Genomic DNA, 25,000 nt, shown 5'->3' with positions numbered 1-25,000 from the left:
ACAGCCTCTACTGAGAATATTAGAGAAGCGTGGCAGGGGGAACTTGGTATTAATTTATCTGACATTATATGGGAAAGGAGTCTGTCTGTGGTGCAACTTTGCTCAGTTAATAGCAGGCACCAGCTGATCCAATTTAAAGTCGCTCACCGTCTTCACTACTCCAAGCATAAACTACTATCTTCCCTTCTTGTCTCACCACTATGTGACAGATGTCATGTGTCAGAGGGCACACTATCTTCTGGTTCTGCCCTTCACTAACAGGATTCTGGGCCAAAGTATTTGACTGGTACTCTAAGGCCTACAAAATAACCCTGCAGCCGGAGGCGGAACTCGCCATCTTCGGCTGCTCGGAGTCCTCTCTGAACTTCCCTACAGCTGTGCGACAATCTCTGACACTGGGGACAACTGTCGCCAAAAGACTCATCCTGAAGGAATGGAAGTCCTCCTCTTCACCTTCTTTTCAAGTATGGCTGATGGACATGGTTTCTGTTATACAGATGGAGAGACTCCGGTTCTTGAGAACCAACTTGCTTAGAAAGTTCTTAACTATTTGGGACCCGTTTCTGGGCTACTTTGACAAGGTTAAAAATGATTAGTGAGAGGTGACTAAGGTTGGGGGTGATGGACAGCTTGCCCGGTCTGTTTCATGTGGACCCCTTTGGTGGGGTCCTATGTGTAATATCCCTCACAAGCACATAAGCACCTTTTGTAGCTGGTAGCACCACGTTAATGATGCCAAATGTCATTGATGTATGTATTTTACTTTATTTTCCTGTGTCTGAGCCTGTTTGTCTTGTTTGTTTATTGTTCTATTAAAAGAAAGAAAAAAAAAGAAAAAAAAAAAAGAACACAGCTCATTTCCAATATTGATTTTCAGCAGAAAAAAGTGGAACAAGTGTTGAGTATCTCTTTAATTGAACTATCACCTTTCATTCACAGGAGGAAAAAGGATATTATGTGTGTGAATGTACACACACACACACACACACACACACACACACACACACACACACACACACACACACACACACACACACACACACATTTACAAATGATGCTGATATGTGTTAATGAGTGGTGTAAGAAATGGAGATTGTGTATTAATCAAAAGAAATCACAAGTAATGCACTTTAGAAGTCCAGGTAGAGAGAGAAGTTGTTTTCAGTTCTGTATTGGGGACAAACAACTCGAGTTTACAGATAAGTATAAGTACCTTGGTTTGTTTTTTGATGAATACATGTCGTTTTTCCATGGTGTTTCTGTTCTAGCAGACTCAGCAAGCAGGGCATTGGGAGGTATTATAGGTAAGACCAAAATGTTGAGAGACATGGGCTACTCTACTTATTCGAAATTGTATCAAACCTGTGTATGTCCTGTCTTAGATTATGTTTCGGGGGTTTGGGGTTTCAAAAGGTTTCAGTTGAATGAAGGAGTACAGAATCGAGCAATCAGATTCTACCTGGGACTTCATAAATATGCCCCCATTTTGGCAGCTAATGGAGATATGGGGTGGGACTCCTGTGAAATTAGGTGGAAGGCCAGTGGGTCTTTGGAACAGGCTGCTGGGTTTACCACCCAACAGGGTGGCTAGCCATATTTTCTTTTGGGATTTGTTTGCTGAAGGGGAATGGGTTTCTGAACTGTATGACTTACTACAGGAATGTGGTCTGGAAGACCATTATTTTCAAAGAAAAACTGTGAATGTGGAGGAGTTTGAAAATCGAATCTGGGTTAAATGTCTACAATCCTGGGCTGAAGAAATTTGGCAAAAGCCAAAATTAAGAACATATTGTTTATTTAAAAAAGATTATAAATGTGAAAAATATGTTTTGTATAATTTGTCCAAAAGTCAGAGATCGCTCTGTGCACAGATAAGATGTGGCATCCTACCATTACATATTGAAACAGGAAGATACAGAGGGGTAGCTGAGGAGGATAGAATATGTGAATATTGTGAGTTGAATGAGGTGGAGAATGAAATTCATTTCATTTTATATTGTCCTTTGTATCATGACTTGAGAGAAACAATGTTTAAAAGAGTCCATACTCCTGAGCTAAATATGATAGATAGTGAGAACGGAGTAATACTCGAATTTCTTTTTGATAATATTTTTGCATTCTCTGAATTTCTTTCTAAAGCGTGGGACAGGAGGAGAAGGTTGACGTATAACTGATAAATTATAGTTTTTTTTTTTTTTTTTTTTTTTTCGTATTCTATGTGCAGGTATGTATGAATGTATATGTATGTATATGTATAGGCATATTATGTCTGCATGTATATATACTCTCTAATTTGGGCTGCACTGAAAGCTTCTGGTTGGGTAACATACCGGAATGTTATGTTTTGTTAAATATTGAATGTTGATGTGTCTGATAATCCCATGTGGGATGGGTCATGTAATTGTCCTGACACGAAAATAAAATATTCATTCATTCATTCATTCATTCACACAAAACTATCAACTAGAAACCCTCTATGGCCGTTTCACAGCTCTACATTTCTATCTGGAGTGTTCCGGAGTGTTCTACCCCCCCCTGTTCTACCCCCCCCCCTTTCATTCGTGGAATTGTCCAAAATAGCTCCAATCACAGCAAACCACTGCCATCTATCACATCCAAGTTCCAGCCCTGTATCACAGAGAAGGTGAAATTGGGGGCTGAAAATAGCAGACTACTTCTGCCCCAGAAGATCCTTATTCATGCCACACTCCAGAAGATCCTTATTCATGCCACACTCCTGATCCTTATTCATGCCACACTCCAGAAGATCCGTATTCATGCCACACTCCTGATCCTTATTCATGCCACACTCCTGATCCTTATTCATGCCACACTCCTGATCCTTATTCATGCCACACTCCTGATCCTTATTCATGCCACACTCCAGAAGATCCTTATTCATGCCACACTCCAGAAGATCCTTATTCATGCCACACTCCAGAAGATCCTTATCCATGCCACACTCCAGAAGATCCTTATTCATGCCACACTCCTGATCCTTATTCATGCCACACTCCTGATCCTTATTCATGCCACACTCCTGATCCTTATTCATGCCACACTCCAGAAGATCCTTATTCATGCCACACTCCTGATCCTTATCCATGCCACACTCCTGATCCTTATTCATGCCACACTCCTGATCCTTATTCATGCCACACTCCAGAAGATCCTTATTCATGCCACACTCCAGAAGATCCTTATTCATGCCACACTCCAGAAGATCCTTATTCATGCCACACTCCTGATCCTTATTCATGCCACACTCCAGAAGATCCTTATTCATGCCACACTCCAGAAGATCTTTATTCATGCCACACTCCTGATCCTTATTCATGCCACACTCCTGATCCTTATTCATGCCACACTCCTGATCCTTATTCATGCCACACTCCAGAAGATCCTTATTCATGCCACACTCCAGATCCTTATTCATGCCACACTCCTGATCCTTATTCATGCCACACTCCTGATCCTTATTCATGCCACACTCCTGATCCTTATTCATGCCACACTCCAGAAGATCCTTATTCATGCCACACTCCTGATCCTTATTCATGCCACACTCCAGAAGATCCTTATTCATGCCACACTCCAGATCCTTATTCATGCCACACTCCTGATCCTTATTCATGCCACACTCCTGATCCTTATTCATGCCACACTCCAGAAGGTCCTTATTCATGCCACACTCCAGAAGATCCTTATTCATGCCACACTCCGAGTCCAATGAGGAGCGGGCCTCCCGAGTTTTAGTCTGATGACTAGTAATCTGAAAGAACTTTTTTTCCTGGAAATGTTAACAACCCCGAGGTGAAAGAAATCTTCTGACATCGCCCATGTGAGTGAGGAGACGGGGCGGACAGGGGGAAGGTTGACTGTCCTACAACCAAACGATGGTTCAATTCCCTCCATCCCAACAGCCATTGAGTCCTGCTCAAGTGTCCATGAGCAACAACAAAAAACATGTGGCTGAAGAGCATCAGCTGAATACCTACAGTACAACTCCATATGCAAAATGAGACATTTTCAGATAGTGAGGAAGATATTTCCTGTTGAAGACATGTCACAGAGCTGGTGAAACAACAGCATCAAAACATGGCCATGATTCATGAATCATGTGTAGAGCAAGTTCCTCAAAACTTTTTTTTTTTTTTTTTTTTACAATTAAACCCCATTTACTTATTACACTCAACTGGTTGTTTTTCAGATGTGATGTGAATCTAAAGTGAACTAAACAAGTCAGATCCACTATAAATGTTTTTCAGGAGATGGCGATGTGATGTAGCTAATCAAGAAAGATGCATTATAAATGGTGTTTCAGGAGATGTGTGATGTTGCTAGCTATAGGTTCTAAACAAGAAATATGGTTCAAATGTTTACAGTAGTTTTTCCTTTCTTGCTGCACTACAATGTTACAATGCTGTGAGACGGAGCTAAACACAAAAGATAATATTAATATTTTTTCATGAGATACTCAGTATTTAATACTAATACTAATAATAGAAAAGGAGAAGATACTGAATAATGACATCACAACAGTATAATCCTAATGTTAATTTAAAATTAAATATTCTTCTAAATGTGTATAAAAGTCCAAAAAACATAACATTTTCTTCGACGCTGCGTCCAGATTCCATACCTTACAGCACCCCCTACTTAATAATAGTTCCAGCGCGGCTGCAAAAATGTGGTGGCGCATTGTGTCAAGTGTACATATAATGGCTCTGGGAACGGTCCGGCCCCCGGTCCCTTATGTTTCTGACAATGTGGCCCCCTGAACAATTTAGTTGAATAGCCCTGGTGTATATAGTATATAATGTATATAGTGTGTATCATGGAGCTTTGAGGTTCATTACAAACCGTAGAGGCCTCACTCATCACTGTATATCTCCAATGTCTATTGGCCTGCTCTGTCCACACGTCGGCTTAGTCACTGCTATGTTTTGATCTAATTTATAAGGCCATTCTAGGCAGACTCCCCTGTTCTTTATCTGTCTGTCTGTCTCAAAAGCGGCACTTATGGGTTACAGTCTCATGAACACTTTGCTTATGACTGTTCCTAAAGCTCGGACTGAGTTGGGCAAGAAGGCCTTGATGTTTTCTGCACCATCTGCTTGGAAGAGCCTGCAGAATGGGCTTAAACTACAGGACCTAGTTAAGGGACATTCACACCAAAAGCGTTTTTTTTTCAGTCAGAACGCTATGAAAATCATGTTGAGAGCGCTTCCATTGTGCACAAAACACAGCGCACGGAGCATTTTTTTGCGCTCCGTTTGTTTTCCCCTGTAGTCGCATGCAGTACAGATCAGAACACAACGACCACACGCCAGCTAGTTTTGTCTGTTTGATGTTGTTCACTGTCAACACGAAAGCCAGATTATTGCCAATTCTGGCAGCAGCGGAGGTCGAGAATACCTTGGGAGAGAAGGTAGGAGGAGTGGAAAACACGAGCAGCACGCTTTTCCTCTAACGTTCAACTTTTTTCAGCTTTAAAATGCCCACAGCGCTCCTCCAAAAACAACAGACGCCACCCGCGCTGAAACGCCAGGTGCGTTCATTAAAAGAGGAGCACGTTTAGCGCGTCCTTACATAGAGAATGAATTGCAGAAAGACGTTGGCAGCTCCAAAAACGCTTTTGGTCTGAATGGCCCCTTACTCTCAATAAAATTAAAGGCATTGTAAAGTCCATGGAATCTGACTCTATTAACAATTGTAAATGTTTTAATTGATTGTTGATTGTATTTTCCCCTGCACCCTTATTGTATTGCACTCTGAGCTCGATTGTTGTCTTGTTGTAAGTTTTACTGTTTGTTGTGTCTGAAACTACGTATGTACTGCAGCCAGGTCTCTCTTGTAAAAGAGATTTTAATCTCAATGGGACATGTCTGGTTAAATAAAGAATGAATGAATGAATGAATGAATGAATGAATACATAAATAAATAAATCAATAAATACATAAATACATATACGGCAGCAAATGCTGTTCAGTGTGCGGTCGATAGAGTGTGTTTCCCGCCCTCTCTCTCTGTCTCACGCCCTTTCTCTCTCTCCATTGTGAACAAAATCCATGTTGAAATCATAGAAATAAACAAAAGAAACTTTGCTGTTAAAAAGAAATCCACTGAGATCCTGTGTTCATAGTCTTTATAGAAAAGCTTTTGCACCCGCCGTTAACGAGCCAATTAATTGCCATAGCAACCCCCCAAAAAACACCCCATGCCACGAACAGCCAGCAGTCTCTTCAAATGGTCACTTCACGGACTTAAAACTGAGAAAAACCTTATCTGTTGTGTGCGTAGATGACCAAATGTAAGTAGAATGCATCAGTTATGCAAATTGGTATACCGTAATGTTAAATTGATGTTAAGAACATACGTATATTTATTTTAATGAGAGATTAATGAGAGCAAGCAAAAACAAACAGAGCAGTTTATTCTATTGACATTATATGACTAATTTATTTATTTATTTAGTCATCCTGGTGGTGGGATCATTTATTGAAAGGAACCCATCAATTATATATCAGAGAACAATAAGATTATAAGAGAATAAAAAGGCACTAAGAACAGGTACAGCGATATGTACAGTATCATATCATGGCCTCTGTATCGTGATACATATCGTATCATATCATATCATAAGGTTGCAGGCAGCCACCAGTAAGTGTTTATACCTAGAGCACATACTGCATCATAGCTCCATTATCTGCACAGGTGACAAAACAAATGGTTTGCATTTGCACATCCAGACACATTTCTGAACAGATGTTCTCTTACATCTGTATAGTTGATCATGTGAAAAATGAGCAATCCACACCTATGCACTGTTCTTCTAACCTACAAATCTATCAGCAAAGATGCCTGTATCTCATTCTTGATGTATTCATGCGTGGAATACCCTCAATATGTTCTCTGCTGTAATTACTTGTATTATCTTCAATACTCTCCATTTGCTCTATTCTTATCTAGATCTAGAATTCTCTGCTGCTGCAATGACCCATTTTCCCCACGGGGATCATTAAACTTTCATCAACTAATCTACTCTCTAATCTCCAGTCCTGTTCCTTTGTTTGGCCTGTCACACCTCTCAGCATTACATGAACAGTCCTGTTCCTTTGTTTGGCCTGTCACACCTCTCTACATTACATGAACAGTCCTGTTCCTTTGTTTGGCCTGTCACACCTCTCAGCATTACATGAACAGTCCTGTTCCTTTGTTTGGCCTGTCACACCTCTCTACATTACATGAACATGGAGTACAGTCCTGTTCCTTTGTTTGGCCTGTCACACCTCTCTACATTACATGAACAGTCCTGTTCCTTTGTTTGGCCTGTCACACCTCTCAGCATTACATGAACAGTCCTGTTCCTTTGTTTGGCCTGTCACACCTCTCAGCATTACATGAACAGTCCTGTTCCTTTGTTTGGCCTGTCACACCTCTCTACATTACATGAACATGGAGTACAGTCCTGTTCCTTTGTTTGGCCTGTCACACCTCTCATCATTACATGAACAGTCCTGTTCCTTTGTTTGGCCTGTCACACCTCTCAGCATTACATGAACAGTCCTGTTCCTTTGTTTGGCCTGTCACACCTCTCAGCATTACATGAACAGTCCTGTTCCTTTGTTTGGCCTGTCACACCTCTCAGCATTACATGAACAGTCCTGTTCCTTTGTTTGGCCTGTCACACCTCTCTGCATTACATGAACATGGAGTACAGTCCCGTTCCTTTGTTTGGCCTGTCACACCTCTCTACATTACATGAACATGGAGTACAGTCCCGTTCCTTTGTTTGGCCTGTCACACCTCTCTGCATTACATGAACATGGAGTACAGTCCCGTTCCTTTGTTTGGCCTGTCACACCTCTCAGCATTACATGAACAGTCCTGTTCCTTTGTTTGGCCTGTCACACCTCTCTGCATTACATGAACATGGAGTACAGTCCCGTTCCTTTGTTTGGCCTGTCACACCTCTCTACATTACATGAACATGGAGTTCAGTTCTGTTCCTTTGTTTGACCTGTCACACCTCTCTGCATTACATGAACATGGAGTTCAGTTCTGTTCCTTTGTTTGACCTGTCACACCTCTCTACATTACATGAACATGGAGTACAGTCCCGTTCCTTTGTTTGGCCTGTCACACCTCTCTGCATTACATGAACATGGAGTACAGTCCCGTTCCTTTGTTTGGCCTGTCACACCTCTCTACATTACATGAACATGGAGTTCAGTCTGTTCCTTTGTTTGACCTGTCACACCTCTCTACATTACATGAACATGGAGTTCAGTTCTGTTCCTTTGTTTGACCTGTCACACCTCTCTACATTACATGAACATGGAGTTCAGTTCTGTTCCTTTGTTTGACCTGTCACACCTCTCTGCATTACATGAACATGGAGTACAGTCCTGTTCCTTTGTTTGGCCTGTCACACCTCTCTCCATTACATGAACATGGAGTTCAGTTCTGTTCCTTTGTTTGACCTGTCACACCTCTCTACATTACATGAACATGGAGTTCAGTTCTGTTCCTTTGTTTGACCTGTCACACCTCTCTGCATTACATGAACATGGAGTACAGTCCCGTTCCTTTGTTTGGCCTGTCACACCTCTCTGCATTACATGAACATGGAGTACAGTCCTGTTCCTTTGTTTGGCCTGTCACACCTCTCTCCATTACATGAACATGGAGTACAGTCCCGTTCCTTTGTTTGGCCTGTCACACCTCTCTGCATTACATGAACATGGAGTACAGTCCCGTTCCTTTGTTTGGCCTGTCACACCTCTCTACATTACATGAACATGGAGTTCAGTTCTGTTCCTTTGTTTGACCTGTCACACCTCTCTGCATTACATGAACATGGAGTACAGTCCTGTTCCTTTGTTTGGCCTGTCACACCTCTCTCCATTACATGAACATGGAGTACAGTCCCGTTCCTTTGTTTGGCCTGTCACACCTCTCTGCATTACATGAACATGGAGTACAGTCCTGTTCCTTTGTTTGACCTGTCACACCTCTCTACATTACATGAACATGGAGTTCAGTTCTGTTCCTTTGTTTGACCTGTCACACCTCTCTACATTACATGAACATGGAGTTCAGTTCTGTTCCTTTGTTTGACCTGTCACACCTCTCTGCATTACATGAACATGGAGTACAGTCCTGTTCCTTTGTTTGGCCTGTCACACCTCTCTCCATTACATGAACATGGAGTTCAGTTCAGTTCTTTTGTTTGACCTGTCACACCTCTCTACATTACATGAACATGGAGTTCAGTTCTGTTCCTTTGTTTGACCTGTCACACCTCTCTGCATTACATGAACATGGAGTACAGTCCCGTTCCTTTGTTTGGCCTGTCACACCTCTCTGCATTACATGAACATGGAGTACAGTCCTGTTCCTTTGTTTGGCCTGTCACACCTCTCTCCATTACATGAACATGGAGTACAGTCCCGTTCCTTTGTTTGGCCTGTCACACCTCTCTGCATTACATGAACATGGAGTACAGTCCCGTTCCTTTGTTTGGCCTGTCACACCTCTCTACATTACATGAACATGGAGTTCAGTTCTGTTCCTTTGTTTGACCTGTCACACCTCTCTGCATTACATGAACATGGAGTACAGTCCTGTTCCTTTGTTTGGCCTGTCACACCTCTCTGCATTACATGAACATGGAGTACAGTCCTGTTCCTTTGTTTGGCCTGTCACACCTCTCTGCATTACATGAACATGGAGTACAGTCCCGTTCCTTTGTTTGGCCTGTCACACCTCTCTACATTACATGAACATGGAGTACAGTCCCGTTCCTTTGTTTGGCCTGTCACACCTCTCTGCATTACATGAACATGGAGTACAGTTCTGTTCCTTTGTTTGGCCTGTCACACCTCTCTGCATTACATGAACATGGAGTACAGTCCCGTTCCTTTGTTTGGCCTGTCACACCTCTCTACATTACATGAACATGGAGTACAGTCCCGTTCCTTTGTTTGGCCTGTCACACCACCCTGCATTACATGAACATGGAGTACAGTCCCGTTCCTTTGTTTGGCCTGTCACACCTCTCTACATTACATGAACATGGAGTACAGTCCCGTTCCTTTGTTTGGCCTGTCACACCTCTCTGCATTACATGAACATGGAGTACAGCCAAAGAACTTTTATGGAAAGAACTGAAAGCTCCATATTGCCCCATTGCAACATCAGCGCCCAGCAGCCTCCGCCATTTTTTATTTTTGGAAGCGTGACAGCGCCAAAAGAACCTCGCACAGGCTCGCAGTGGTCAGCTGCGGTAGCGCGGGCCCCTATAATCAGCCTCTCTAAACAGTAACTCAACGGGAGAACACTCTAAATTTCGTGGATTCACATCTTTTCTGGGCGTACTGCAAATCTTGACTGAAGTGGTGTAGTGCAGGGATGTACAACAACAACCATATTGTGGAAACTAAGCAAAATGTTTCGTTTTCTTTGTTTAGTTTTTTCAAGATAAATAGCTAATGCGGCTGTCGTCCACTCCGTCAGAAGTGTGTTGCCGTGGTTTTAACCTCGGGTCCTTTGCATTTACTATTTATCTTGAAAAAACTAAAAGAAAAAAAAGAAAAATTTTGCTTAGTTTCCACAATATGGTTGTTGTTTTACATCCCTGCACTACACCACTTCAATCAAGATTTACAGTACGCCCAGAAAAGATGTGAATCCACGAAATTTAGAGTGTTCTCCCGTTGAGTTACTGTTTAGAGAGGCTGATTATAGGGGCCCGCGCTACCGCAGCTGACCACTGCAAGGCGCATTCTGTTTCCAAAAATGGCCGGAGTTTCGTCTCTTTCCTTCCATGCTCTTTGGTACAGCTACACATACTGAATCCTGTGGGATCCACCATACTGTCTTTAATGCAACCATTAAACAAGACAGTGCTACTACAGGGAGGGAGGGAGGGAGGGGTGATCACCAATAATTGAAGTATGGGCAATGGCATGAAATGAATGAATATTAATGGAAATCCGAATGCTCCAGGCATGTAAAGAGCTCAATTAAATATTCTCATAATCTGAGCCAGAACAATAATTGGATTATTGTGTTGGATTATTGTGTGCATGTGATTGTAGTAACGCATTCTCACAAATGCACAGAAACAGAGAAACACATTCTCACAAATGCACAGAAACAGATACACAAGTGCACACATCTCTCTCTCTCTCTCACACACACACACACACACGATTTGCGGGTTTTTATGTGCGCGTGCCAGATGCTTCACAAAAACCAGTCTAGATGCAGCTATGTGTGGGGGAAAAACAAAAAAACAAAAGAGAATCCTAATTGCTACATAAAAGTCCCACATATGAATGCAAAGTGGTCTCTAACCTGCACCATGCTCTGTAAGTAGCGAGGCAGGATGGTGGTAAATTACAACGCATGATAACGACTCTCACCACAGATAAACATTAAGAGTCTATGAACCTAATGAACGTTACTCAATAACGTTCTCATTTGGTTAGTGTTAATGAAATATGAATGCACTAATTAGCGGTGGGCAACATGTCCCAGCCTATCAGCCCGACTATTTTCATTCCGCTTAATTAAACAACAGTAATAAACACCGTTTCCACCGTGTTTTTCACTGATTGGCCACGGAAAGTGAAAACGTCATTTTCATGACACTATTTAGTGTGGACTTTAAGTTCTACTAGTTAAGATGTACCTTACGTCTCCGTGGAGCTACTAAACAAAGACACAACTTTGGTGTCAAACTAACTACTGTAGTTCCAACGAAGTAAGTAAGTGTGGACTTTACACCCTAACTTAAGAGAGAACTTACGTTCAGCTGGTGCAACATGCAGCGCTTAACAAAAAAGTCAATTGAATTTGGACGGTATAAGTCTCTGGCTTCAACACAACATGCTCGCTTCAATTCCACAGATCGGAACAGCGATCAAGGAGAAAGAGAAAATGCTTTTTTATTAATTATTATTATTATGGGAGGCAAAGCGCAGGTTCTGTTTAAAATTCACGTGATCTCTAACCCCAAAATGTCTCCACTCAAGTCTGCTGCAACCTCTTCTAAAACAGAGTGAAGCATTCACAGAGCACACACACTCACGCATGACTAAACTCACACGTTTACAGCTCCAGTCACATACAAAACACCGGCTCGCTTACTTAAAAAAGCACTCACGTACGCTATGTGCATCCATTTACTCACAAAGCCACTCACAAACACAATATGGACGCATCGATGCTACTTGCAAAAACCACTCACATCACATTTACATGAATGTATGCATGAAATACAGGCATATAAACAAACACACAATCTTTTCACATGTAGATCACATAGTATATTCCTGTTGTGGACAGCATGAACACAGCAAGAGTGACAGCGCTACAAGTCTGTTATTCAGAAGTTGGAGACCAGAAATCTGACTTGTTAATTGATAAAGTTTTGTTTTGTTTGTTTTGTAATAGGCCCTAATCATTTGGCATAAGATGTCGATAGCTATATTAATGTGGCCAGGCATGTGTGTTCCACCTACATGTGGATTCACGCTTATGTTCAGTAGGCGAACTCCGGACTTGTATTCAGGTAATGGGGACTGGACTCGAACTCGACTCGGGGCGTTTCCACAGTAGCATTGCTTTCCTTCTATGGGCGGCTGTAGCTCAGGAGGTAGAGCGGGTCGTCCACTAATCGCTTTGGATAAAAGAGGTCGGTGGTTCGATTCCCACCTCCTCCAGTCTGCATGTCAAAGTGTCCTTGGGCAAGATAGATACTGAACCCCAAATTGCTCCTGATGGTGTGCTAGCACCCTGCGTGGTAACCTGCCGCCATCGGTGTGTGAATGGGTGAATGTACCTACTGATTGTTGTTCCATGCCCGGGCACACTTGTGCATCTACAAACTCCCATATAATACAGTAGGCTTAACGGCATAACGCTTCAGTCGTGCCCGGGCACAGAACAACGCATCAAGTGTGAACACAACCAAAACACTGTACCGAAACACTGAATTGGACTGCTATTTCGTTACAGTGTGATGACCAGTTATGTTATGGTTTGGACTTTTGTGGCCTACAAGAGGTCGATACGAGTTTGTGTATTGTTTCCTATACTGTGACTAACTCAAATGTCATAGTCAAGCGAGTTGTGTTGCTGTTAGCATTAGCTTTGCTATCATACTGTTAGCTTAGCATTTTACGTAGCTATTGAAGATGGCCATGAAATAGTGGACATTAGTGGACAAGAGTGGACCCAGGCAAGTAACGTTAACGTTATGGACTTGTTGCATAACTTAGCTGATATCTGATTCGGTAGCAAACGCTAACGATACTAATGCTAACGGCTACTCACTATTATAGAAACACAACTCACTTTTACACTATACACTTTAAATTCGTCAGTGTATAAAACTAGGGATGGGACCGATCCGATCCAATATAAATTACCAAGTCCCTGGAGCAACCAGGGACCTTCCTCGTCGTAGTTGACAACATAACTGGCCAATCAGGGGCCGCTGGCAAAACATCATGGCGGCTCCCAAAGCAACAGGCGGTAACATTAACGTTCTTAGAGTTTACACAGCCATAAGTTGAGTTATTGCAGAAATACACTCAGTAACAACAATTAAACACAAACAAGACTATGCACCATTCACGTTTCATCAAAGTGGATTTGGATTGGATTTGGTGACGTTGATAGCCTGAAGGAGTTGTCTGTCAAGGCCAGTACTCCCACCCACTGAAATGGATGTGGACAACTGGAAGTCCAGACTTCTACGTAGAGTCAAACAGAATATGACGTCACATGATCAGGATGGTTTTTACCCTGATCACACGTGTCCCCCTGAACCTGATGGACTCAAAGCTGAAGGCCTTGGTCAACTGTACAGAAGCATACCGTCCTACCTGAGGATGTCCTACCTGAGGATGTCCTGCCTGAGGATGTCCTACTTGAGGATGTCCTACCTGAGGATGTCCTGCCATTCTTTATTACTTCTCCAATTGAGTGAGGGATTTATGGCAAAGTGGGAGGAGGCGGTCAAGATGGTAAAAACCTCTTAACCCATTGATACCTGATGCAGCATTTGTGTGTATATCCCTCATTTGTGTGTGTATCCCGTGTGTAAGTCTTAAAGGGATACACACACAAATGCTGCATCAGGTATCAATGGGTAACAGCAGGCAGCCAATACTTTCAGTTGCAGAGCAAAGACTTTATCTTATCATTTTCTTGAAAGCTCTTTACTTGTCCTATGAATAACAAATAGTGAGGGTGTAACCGCAGACAGCGAAGCACAAGACAGGATCAAGCAGAGAGACAGAAATGTTCTTCAGGCAAAATATTTCTGGCCGCTACCCCAAAGCACCTAACCCTAAACCCTAACCCCAACCCCAGAGGGGTTAGGGTTAGGGGTTAGGGGTTGAGTTGCGAGGGTTAGGGGTTGAGTTGCGAGAGGCCAGGGGTTAGGGTTAACCCAGGGGGCACGTTTTCTTTCCAAGCTCAAAATGAATCAATTGTAACACGTTACAAATAACTTTGAGCTTGTTATTCCTTTGTTCTTCTTGTGGGTCAAAATACCTGCGGCTGTCACATAGTATATGACTGCGTCCCCAAAACTGAACCTCTCAACATGTGACAGGACAGGAGGGATAGAGAGAGACATGGATTAGTTTAATTCTACTCCTACAGTTTTTATTTCTTTATTTTTTTACCAATGGCGCTCTCAACTGACAACAAAAAGCTGTGATGCAAGAATGTATATGCGAGTTCCCAAACTCCATACAAACAAGACATCAACACAAAGCTGTCCCTTGTTAGCAATAAAGAAGGACTAAATCTGGAGCAGCTCGAACAATTAAATACCTTTTATGGCGCAAAGTATCAGACTAACGTTTCGATTCACATCAGAGTCACTGTCCCTTGTTAGCTCAATATAGTTGTAACTAAGGTATTCGATAAAAAAAAAAAATCCAGCCACAGATTTAGCTACTACATCCATGGACTTCACATGTAGCTTTAGCTAATCGCTCCCTGCTAACATGAGTTCCTGTTGCCAAATCTTGTGAGAGTGTGTTGCAGAGACAGAGACAGGTCATCGACAAATTTCGTTTTCTCCTGATCTGTCTGTCTGAAAAATGCCATTTTGGTGTCAGAATGTTCAGAAGATAATGTGGCTTCGGAAAATGGGCCGAATATTTACTTTTGATGACTATGGGGAGCGAAAGAATCTGTCATAATCTGAGATCACGTTCACTCCTCCCATTCACTCCAATAGACTAAGTAGGCGTGGCCGTGGAAAGGCATGGGCAAAACCCATGTGATACAAATATGGGAAGTGACTTGAAGTTGGTGTGCAGAGTGGGAATTACACCGTTGCCCCTCCCTCTGGCCGTGATGCCCTGAGATCCCTAAGGCCACATTGGCAGTGCCCTGCTAGCAGCCTGCTACCAGTCTGCTACTGTCACTTCTCACTACTGTCAGCAAACGACTGGAACACACTCAACTCACGCCTCTCACTTCACGTCATCTGTAACGGCCCGTAGTTGACTGCTGCACCTGCTGACCAGACCCTGCTGCACCTTTGCCTCTACTACAGACGGTGTTCATTTACTTTTTACTCATGTTTTTATTCACCTATGCGGTCTTTTGCCATTTTTACGAATGAATGGGACAGACAAACCCCGTGTTTATTTGTCACAGACACACATCAATGCATGCACACATGTGCACGGTGGCTAGTACACACACATGCACACGTGCACGGTGGCTAGTACACACACACATGCACGGTGTACGGTGGCTAGTACACACACACATGCACGGTGCACGGTGGCTAGTACACACACACATGCACGGTGGCTAGTACACACACACATGCTTCAGAGGCGCCGTTAAATTTGACTTCCACGTTTGACCCATCCTGGCTCATCCTCCTCCATGGTCAGGCCAGGAGCGGTGTGCAGCTGCAGTGAAGCGCTCTGGGACAAACTCCTTCCACCCGCCACTGGTCAGATGATGATCTTCTGCATGTGTTTAGTGGGGAGTTATGGAGGAAACTCCATGGGAGCACGGGGAGAACATGCAAACTACACAGAAAGGCCCTTTCTCACCAGACCTGGGCACCAGGCACCGAAGGCATGGGGTGACATACCCCCGGATGTCAACAGCGGCCCAGGCAGGAATCGAACCCAGGACTGCTACCACTGCGTTAACGTGCTTTATGTACTTTGTGTAGTTTTGTGTTGACTATGTTTTTTTTTTATATACTCTTGCTGAGGCCTCTTGGCCAGGTCATCATTGTAAGTGAGAAGTGGTTCCTAACTGATTTTACGCACGAGGACCAACACCCAGCCTCGGACGAGGACCAACACCCAGCCTCGCACGAGGACCAACACCCAGCCTCGCACGAGGACCAACACCCAGCCTTGCACGAGGACCAACACCCAGCCTCGCACGAGGAGCAGGACTTTCTCTCCGTCTCTCTCTCTCTCGTGTCTCTCCCTCTCATCAACCTCACTCTACCACTATGCAGTGCAGCAGCATTGCTAATTGACTTGCCGCTTTAGAAAGTCAATGTAATTGCTTTTTGCTTATTGTGTTAATAGTCTGGTTGCAGTTAAAGGGCATCCACACTAGCCACCCCCCCCCCCCCCCCCCAAACACACACACACACACACATCCTAGTTAATCACACACACCAATCGTTTGCCACAGCTGTGGCTGTCAGGAGCCGCTGTTTAGTCAGCAGTTGACGTGGAGCCCACTCACCACCAGCGACCATTTAATAGCAGTGACTAATGAGAAAGGTTAAAGGGGGTCAAACTAATAGCAACCAACATCACATCACGCGCAAAGATAAACGCCTCTCCTCTGCCGCAAAGTCAAAGTCATAGTCACCGCCAGCAGAGAATGAAACCAAACATGGGGCGGGTGGAAAGAATAGAAAACATCATGCCTCACCACGTCAGTAAAATTGTAACTGTGCAACCTGTAAACGTGTAAACCTGCCGCCCTTGACATTTATAACAGTACGGTGGAGTTGCTCGTGCAACACGAAGCCGTACAGTAACAAATGAACACGTCAAGCCCTCCTGTCATGGACGGCTGCCCGAACACACAGGGAGGCAACGAGCTCTGTGCACACTGTACGTCAGCATCATCCAATTAACTCATTGAGTGCCAATGACGACAATCGTCGTCAATTCAAATACTAATGTAGAGTGCCAATGACGACGATTGTCGTCAATTGCGTTTTTTGACGGTGGGACGTGGATCAAAGCCTGATCCATCTCCTGTGAAAGTATGGTGGATGTTGAATGTGTAAAAGCTATTTTACGGACCCATTAGGTGGCGACAGTGCTCTCCAGATTAGAGAAAGGCGAGGAAAAAAGAGAGAAGAAGTCATGGGGAAACCGTATGCATCGATATGCATGAAGCATAACGTTAGCTGTGCCTGCAGCAGCCAATCTGCTGCCACAATTGAGCCCCTCCGTGTCCGCTGCGATAGCCCATCCGCATGATTAGTTGTGGAGTTGTTATTATTCTCAACTGGAAGCGATGGGAGCCGGTGACAAATACACACGGAACGCTGTAAAAAAGCTGGATGTAGCGCACTTTTCAGTGCAGAGCAAACTCAGCAGAGAGCCACCAGAGCCACACCCACGGAGGAGGGGTTTGCAGTTGAGGGGGGGGGGGGGGGGGGGGTGCACGCAGGGCAGCATACAACACCGACCCAGACAGACCCAGACAGCAGGACAGGATTGGCAAACACAAGCTAGAATATCTGATGCCCACCAGCAGTAAATCAAGACCAGCAAGAAGCTGCAACCAGCAGCACACACAGGGGCCAGCGCTGCTGGTTGCAGCTAAAAAATATTATTTTGCCAAACAAAATTCATTTGTTTTCACTGTTTTATTGAAGGAAATTATTTTTGAGGTGTCACATCAGAAAATATTAGCTTCAGAGTCAGTCATGTGCTTGAAATGCTTCATTTCACAAAAGGCTAATTATCTCAGCTTCTAGTTTGAAACGTCTCTTTTTGGTGAAATCAACCTATCTTCTCCGGCTCATAACTAAAGAACGGAAAATGATATCAATAAACTTTTTTTTGCTGATGATAGAAGAGAGTCTCATCGTTCTTTGGGCGTGTTCGGTGTTTACATAGTAATATCACACAATATTCTGTGGGCCTCGAGAAATCACTGAAAACGCTCTGAAACTCTGGCACTGGGAGCATCCGTTTTCCAAAAGTGGCTGGCACTCAATGAGTTAACTTGACTGCACTATACATGACTATAAAGAAGGCAAGACAACATTTGTGAGAGCATCAAATGTTAGTGGAATAATATGATAACATAACAGTAACTGATAACACAAGGCCTAAACCTTAAAGCCCCCCTCCAGTGTGTTTTTTCATTTGTAAGATATTGCATGTGTATCTATGTGTTTCCCTGGTCTCTTGATTAGCCACAGTGTTCCCCAGTCTATTGTGTTGACAAATAACCCTATTTTGGGCTCAAAGTCCTAAAAATAAGCTGTCGGTAAAAACAGGTGATGACGTCAGACATTATGGTTGTCTAACGAGTGACGTATGTTCAGGCACGGTTCAGATAATAATAATTAGAGTATGAGTTCTCGTGAATAGCTGGCGTTAGCCTCTGGCATTAGCAAGATGTTAGCCTTTGAGTACTAATGCCAAGATGTTTCTTTTTGACCCATTGATACCTGATGCAGCATTTGTGTGTGTATCCCTTTAAGACCGCGAACCGCGTTAACGCGGTTCATGGTCTTAAAGGGACACGCACACAAATGAGGGATATACACGCAAATGCTGCATCAGGTATCAATGGGTTAAATAAAAGCAACAACGACAACAGTTTGGCCCGTACATTTTGTACGTTGTGAAAACGCTGCGCCGGGCTGGAGGACAGACGGTACCGCAGAACCAAACAGAATGTGAGTTCACGGTTCCGGATGCTTTTAACCAGGCTATTGGCAAAGTACAATTGGGGAGAAAAAGGGGGAAATCCGTAAAAAAAAAAAAAAAAAAAAAAGACAAACTGCACCTTTAATGAAGACTTGGATCAGGCCTCCAGGGACTGTTTAGTGGAAGAAGGGAAGCTGGAGGCTAGATTCTGTCGTCACGGCAACACAGTGAGTGTTTGGGATGATGCCCTGTGCTGCTTTTCTATGCCCGGCGGAGATGAGCTCTAGTGTGGCAGAATGGGCATTAAGAATTGATGTTCCCATCTGGTGGAGAGGAGGAGACTCGGGACAACACAGCCTCCTGGAGGACTACACACCCTCCTGGAGGACTACACAGCCTCCTGGAGGACTACAGACCCTCCTGGAGGACTACAGACCCTCCTGGAGGACTACACAGCCTCCTGGAGGACTACACACCCTCCTGGAGGACTACACAGCCTCCTGGAGGACTACAGACCCTCCTGGAGGACTACAGACCCTCCTGGAGGACTACACAGCCTCCTGGAGGACTACAGACCCTCCTGTAGGACTACAGACCCTCCTGTAGGACTACACACCCTCCTGTAGGACTACACACCCTCCTGGAGGACTACACACCCTCCTGGAGGACTACACACCCTCCTGGAGGACTACACAGCCTCCTGGAGGACTACAGACCCTCATGTAGAACTACAGACCCTCCTGGAGGACCACACACCCTCCTGTAGGACTACACACCCTCCTGGAGGACTACACACCCTCCTGGAGGACTACACACCCTCCTGTAGGACGACACACCCTCCTGTAGGACTACACACCCTCATGTAGGACGACACACCCTCCTGTAGGATGGCACACCCTCATGTAGGACTACACACCCTCCTGTAGGACTACACACCCTCCTGTAGGACTACACACCCTCCTGTAGGACGACACAACCTCATGTAGGACTACACAACCTCATGTAGGACTACACACCCTCCTGTAGGACGACACACCCTCCTGTAGGACTACACACCCTCCTGTAGGACGACACATCCTCCTGTAGGACTACACACCCTCCTGTAGGACGACAGACACTCCTGGAGGACTACACACCCTCCTGTAGGACTACACACCCTCATGCAGGACTACAGACCCTCCTGGAGGACCACACACCCTCCTGGAGGACTACACACTTTCCTGTAGGACTACAGACCCTCCTGTAGGACGACACACCCTCCTGTAGGACTACACACCCTCCTGGAGGACTACACACCCTCCTGTAGGACGACACACCCTCATGTAGGACGACACACCCTCCTGTAGGATGACACACCCTCATGTAGGACGACACACCCTCCTGTAGGACTACACACCCTCCTGTAGGACTACACATCCTCCTGTAGGACTACACACCCTCCTGTAGGACGACAGACACTCCTGTAGGACTACACACCCTCCTGTAGGACTACACACCCTCCTGTAGGACTACACATCCTCCTGTAGGACTACACACACTCCTGTAGGACTACACACCCTCCTGTAGGACGACACATCCTCCTGTAGGACTACACACCCTCCTGTAGGACGACAGACACTCCTGTAGGACTACAGACCCTCCTGTAGGACTACACACCCTCCTGTAGGACTACACATCCTCCTGTAGGACTACACACACTCCTGTAGGACGACACATCCTCCTGTAGGACGACAGACACTCCTGGAGGACTACAGACCCTCCTGTAGGACTACACACCCTCCTGTAGGACTACACATCCTCCTGTAGGACTACACACCCTCCTGTAGGACGACAGACACTCCTGTAGGACTACAGACCCTCCTGTAGGACTACACACCCTCCTGTAGGACTACACATCCTCCTGTAGGACTACACACACTCCTGTAGGACTACACACCCTCCTGTAGGACGACACATCCTCCTGTAGGACTACACACCCTCCTGTAGGACGACAGACACTCCTGTAGGACTACAGACCCTCCTGTAGGACTACACACCCTCCTGTAGGACTACACATCCTCCTGTAGGACTACACACACTCCTGTAGGACGACACATCCTCCTGTAGGACGACAGACACTCCTGGAGGACTACAGACCCTCCTGTAGGACTACACACCCTCCTGTAGGACGACACATCCTCCTGTAGGACTACACATCCTCCTGTAGGACGACAGACACTCCTGGAGGACTACAGACCCTCCTGTAGGACTACACATCCTCCTGTAGGACTACACACCCTCCTGTAGGACAACACACCCTCCTGTAGGACGACACACCCTCCTGTAGGACTACACACCCTCCTGTAGGACTACACACCCTCCTGTAGGACTACACACCCTCCTGTAGGACTACACATCCTCCTGTAGGACGACAGACCCTCCTGTAGGACTACACACCCTCCTGTAGGACTACACACCCTCCTGTAGGACGACAGACACTCCTGTAGGACTACACACCCTCCTGTAGGACTACACACCCTCCTGTAGGACGACACACCCTCCTGTAGGACGACACACCCTCCTGTAGGACTACACACCCTCCTGTAGGACGACACATCCTCCTGTAGGACTACACACCCTCCTGTAGGACTACACACCCTCCTGTAGGACTACACACCCTCCTGTAGGACTACACACCCTCCTGGAGGACTACAGACCCTCCTGGAGGACAACACATCCTCCAGTCGTTCATCATCTTTCAAGAGTTTCAAGAACAACCCTTCCTTCGGTATCAAATGAAATGTGTTCTGTCCAAAATAAAAAAAGAGAGAGATAGAGCGGGAGAGAGAGAGAGAGAGGGGGGCAGTGCCACTGCAATCTATTAGCAAGTCTCATTTAGACATGTCCTATTTGAGGGCTTGGAGGGCGAGAGAGGGAGGGGAGAGAGAGGGAGGGGAGAGAGAGGGAGGGGAGAGAGAGGGAGGGGAGAGAGAGGGAGGGGATGCAGAGTGACAGACGGACAGAGAGATCTGAAAGACAGATGATGAGACCAAGATACAGAGAGAGAGAGAGAGAGAGAGAGAGAGACATCAAAGAGAGAGAACGGGGAGGAGAATACAGTGGTCAGATGTCTGTCATTCTGACGCCATTAGACGCGCATGCGAATGTATGTATCCGCAGACACCACTGAGATATATACTGTGTATATGGCTCCACCACCTGCTCTCATGAGGCCAAAATACCCAAGATTTAGGAAGGGGATTCTGTGCAGTGCACAGTAGCTCCGTTGCGTTGGAACCTCAGTGTGAGGTCCCCGCCCCCTCTGTACACACCCCCCCTGTAAATATGGCATTTTAAGTTCTAATCATTTTTGACTCGTCAAAAGTAACCATGTTGATTCCCACTATGAGGTCAGTTTATCAAAATGGCCGCTGTATGGAAATAGGATTTTCGTTGTTGAGGAACCGGGACCAGTCCGTCATCTCAGCTCCTAGCAGCCAGACTGCCCCAGCTGAGCAACGTAACATTGTCATACAGGGGAAAATATCCGATGAACTGATCTTTGCAGCTCTGTGTTGATTAGCTAATGTTTGCATGGCATTTTGATTAACGTTATGATTTGATTCCTTTTGGAACAAATGTTGGTTTAACAGATGAAATATAACGTAACAAGTGAAGCTTCATGTATGCTACATACATGTAGCGGTTACTGGGCAGCCCAGCGCTGAGTCTGGGGCTCTAACATTAGCAAGGCTGCCTGGTCTCTTCTGTATATCATTACAACAGCTACGAGGAGATGGAGCTTGTGAACAACATCCCCACAGTCAAAGCACTTCCGGGAGATATCCATATAAAAACTTTCCTCATGCTTTACCCCAAATAAAACCTCCAGTGTCGGTTTGTTTGTGTGACTCTTGCGTTGTTAGCTAATGGCTGGTTGTGTGCTAACTTGTGTGGGCCCCATGTTACACCCGGGAGTTGTAACATTATGAAACACATTTCCTGGCATGGGCAGGCAGTTGGACAACCTGGTAAGTTCTGAAAACATGTGTCTATTACGTTATTCCAGGTAATGTTAACGTTATCGGTTGTTTGTAACGTTATGCCGACCGTGAAAGTCTAGCACGTGCAAGCTAACACAGCCTGTTCATAGCATTACTTTGATATGAACAGGTGGTTAGCTTAATATTGATAACATTAGCTGGAGTAAAGCAGCTATTTTCCTAACCATAATCCCTAACGTTACTTCCTCGCGCACTTTTCTCCAAACCATCTCGTTTTTATTGCGGTCAGAACAAATTGTAGCAGAAAGTGCAGTAAAAGTAGCTCGAGCGTCTGGCTCTAACGTTATGCAATTTGCTATTCCAGAACACACATACGCAACAAGGCTGTGATGAGGGGAGCTGCCAGTGACGGCTTGAGAGTGGCTGTCACAGCTGTCAATCACCCCTTTTTATATTGTCAAATAACTACTTAAAAACAAACTGATCAGACAAATGAGCACTTGAACATACATTAGCATAATAAGAACTACCTAAAATGATAGAATCCACCTTTGGAAAAAATGTATCTGAAGTGTACTTTGATTGTTTAGTTTGCCTCATTTCTCATCCACTAACATGGGGGCGGCGGGACTTATGACCTATACTGGGACCGACCGCTAGGGCGGCGATCTCAGATGCTTTGGCCTCACTGTAGAGAGCTGTTAGGGCTGTCCATTCTCTTTTACAGAGAAGCACTGAGCTCACCTGAATAAATTCACAACAATTCGTAGCAAATAATAATATCCGCACGTCGGACTGAGAGCAGTTGGATGAAAAAAATCGACCATCAGCACAGATTAAGCAGCTTTTTTGTCAGGAGAAGCCTGGAAGGAAGTGTACTATGAGCCGCAGAGCAGACGGTGCTGAGCTGAGAGTGCTTTCAACTCTGTGAGTAGCCTACAACATGTCTGTCTGTTCCTCAGCGGGATCGCCACAGCCGAGAACGTGCACAACACTACCGGAGTTTTTCTTTTTGTGTGAATCCAACCCTTCCCTCAGGAGACCGGCATAGAAGCTTCCATTATGATTGATTTCATCTCCCCGAAGCGTCAACGCTCTAAATATGGTATTGGGGACAGAACCTAGCCTCCATACGAGGCTCAGGACAGAACCTAGCCTCCGTACGAGGCTCAGGACAGAACCTAGCCTCCGTACGAGGCTCAGGACAGAACCTAGCCTCCGTACGAGGCTCAGGACAGAACCTAGCCTCCGTACGAGGCTCAGGACAGAACCTAGCCTCCGTACGAGGCTCAGGACAGAACCTAGCCTCCGTACGAGGCTCAGGACAGAACCTAGCCTCCGTACGAGGCTCAGGACAGAACCTAGCCTCCGTACGAGGCTCAGGACAGCCCTAGCCTCCGTACGAGGCTCAGGACAGAACCTAGCCTCCGTACGAGGCTCAGGACAGAACCTAGCCTCCGTACGAGGCTCAGGACAGAACCTAGCCTCCGTACGAGGCTCAGGACAGAACCTAGCCTCCGTACGAGGCTCAGGACAGCCCTAGCCTCCGTACGAGGCTCAGGACAGAACCTAGCCTCCGTACGAGGCTCAGGACAGAACCTAGCCTCCGTACGAGGCTCAGGACAGCCCTAGCCTCCGTACGAGGCTCAGGACAGAACCTAGCCTCCGTACGAGGCTCAGGACAGAACCTAGCCTCCGTACGAGGCTCAGGACAGAACCTAGCCTCCGTACGAGGCTCAGGACAGCCCTAGCCTCCGTACGAGGCTCAGGACAGCCCTAGCCTCCGTACGAGGCTCAGGACAGCCCTAGCCTCCGTACGAGGCTCAGGACAGAACCTAGCCTCCGTACGAGGCTCAGGACAGCCCTAGCCTCCGTACGAGGCTCAGGACAGAACCTAGCCTCCGTACGAGGCTCAGGACAGAACCTAGCCTCCGTACGAGGCTCAGGACAGAACCTAGCCTCCGTACGAGGCTCAGGACAGAACCTAGCCTCCGTACGAGGCTCAGGACAGAACCTAGCCTCCGTACGAGGCTCAGGACAGAACCTAGCCTCCGTACGAGGCTCAGGACAGCCCTAGCCTCCGTACGAGGCTCA

The 25,000-nt window shown here is 45.5% G+C and overlaps 1 protein-coding gene across 1 annotated transcript in view; it reads right to left on the bottom strand.

Annotated features, from left to right (window-relative positions):
- The window catches only part of snx29 (sorting nexin 29), a 166,651-nt gene that overhangs the window by 62,613 nt on the left and 79,038 nt on the right, over positions 1-25,000 (bottom strand). The window lies entirely within an intron of this gene.

The sequence above is a fragment of the Poromitra crassiceps genome (assembly GCF_964638095.1).
Source record: "Poromitra crassiceps genome assembly, chromosome: 4".
Classification (NCBI taxonomy): Eukaryota; Metazoa; Chordata; class Actinopteri; order Beryciformes; family Melamphaidae; genus Poromitra; species Poromitra crassiceps.
This window is presented reverse-complemented; position numbering and strand designations above follow the sequence as displayed.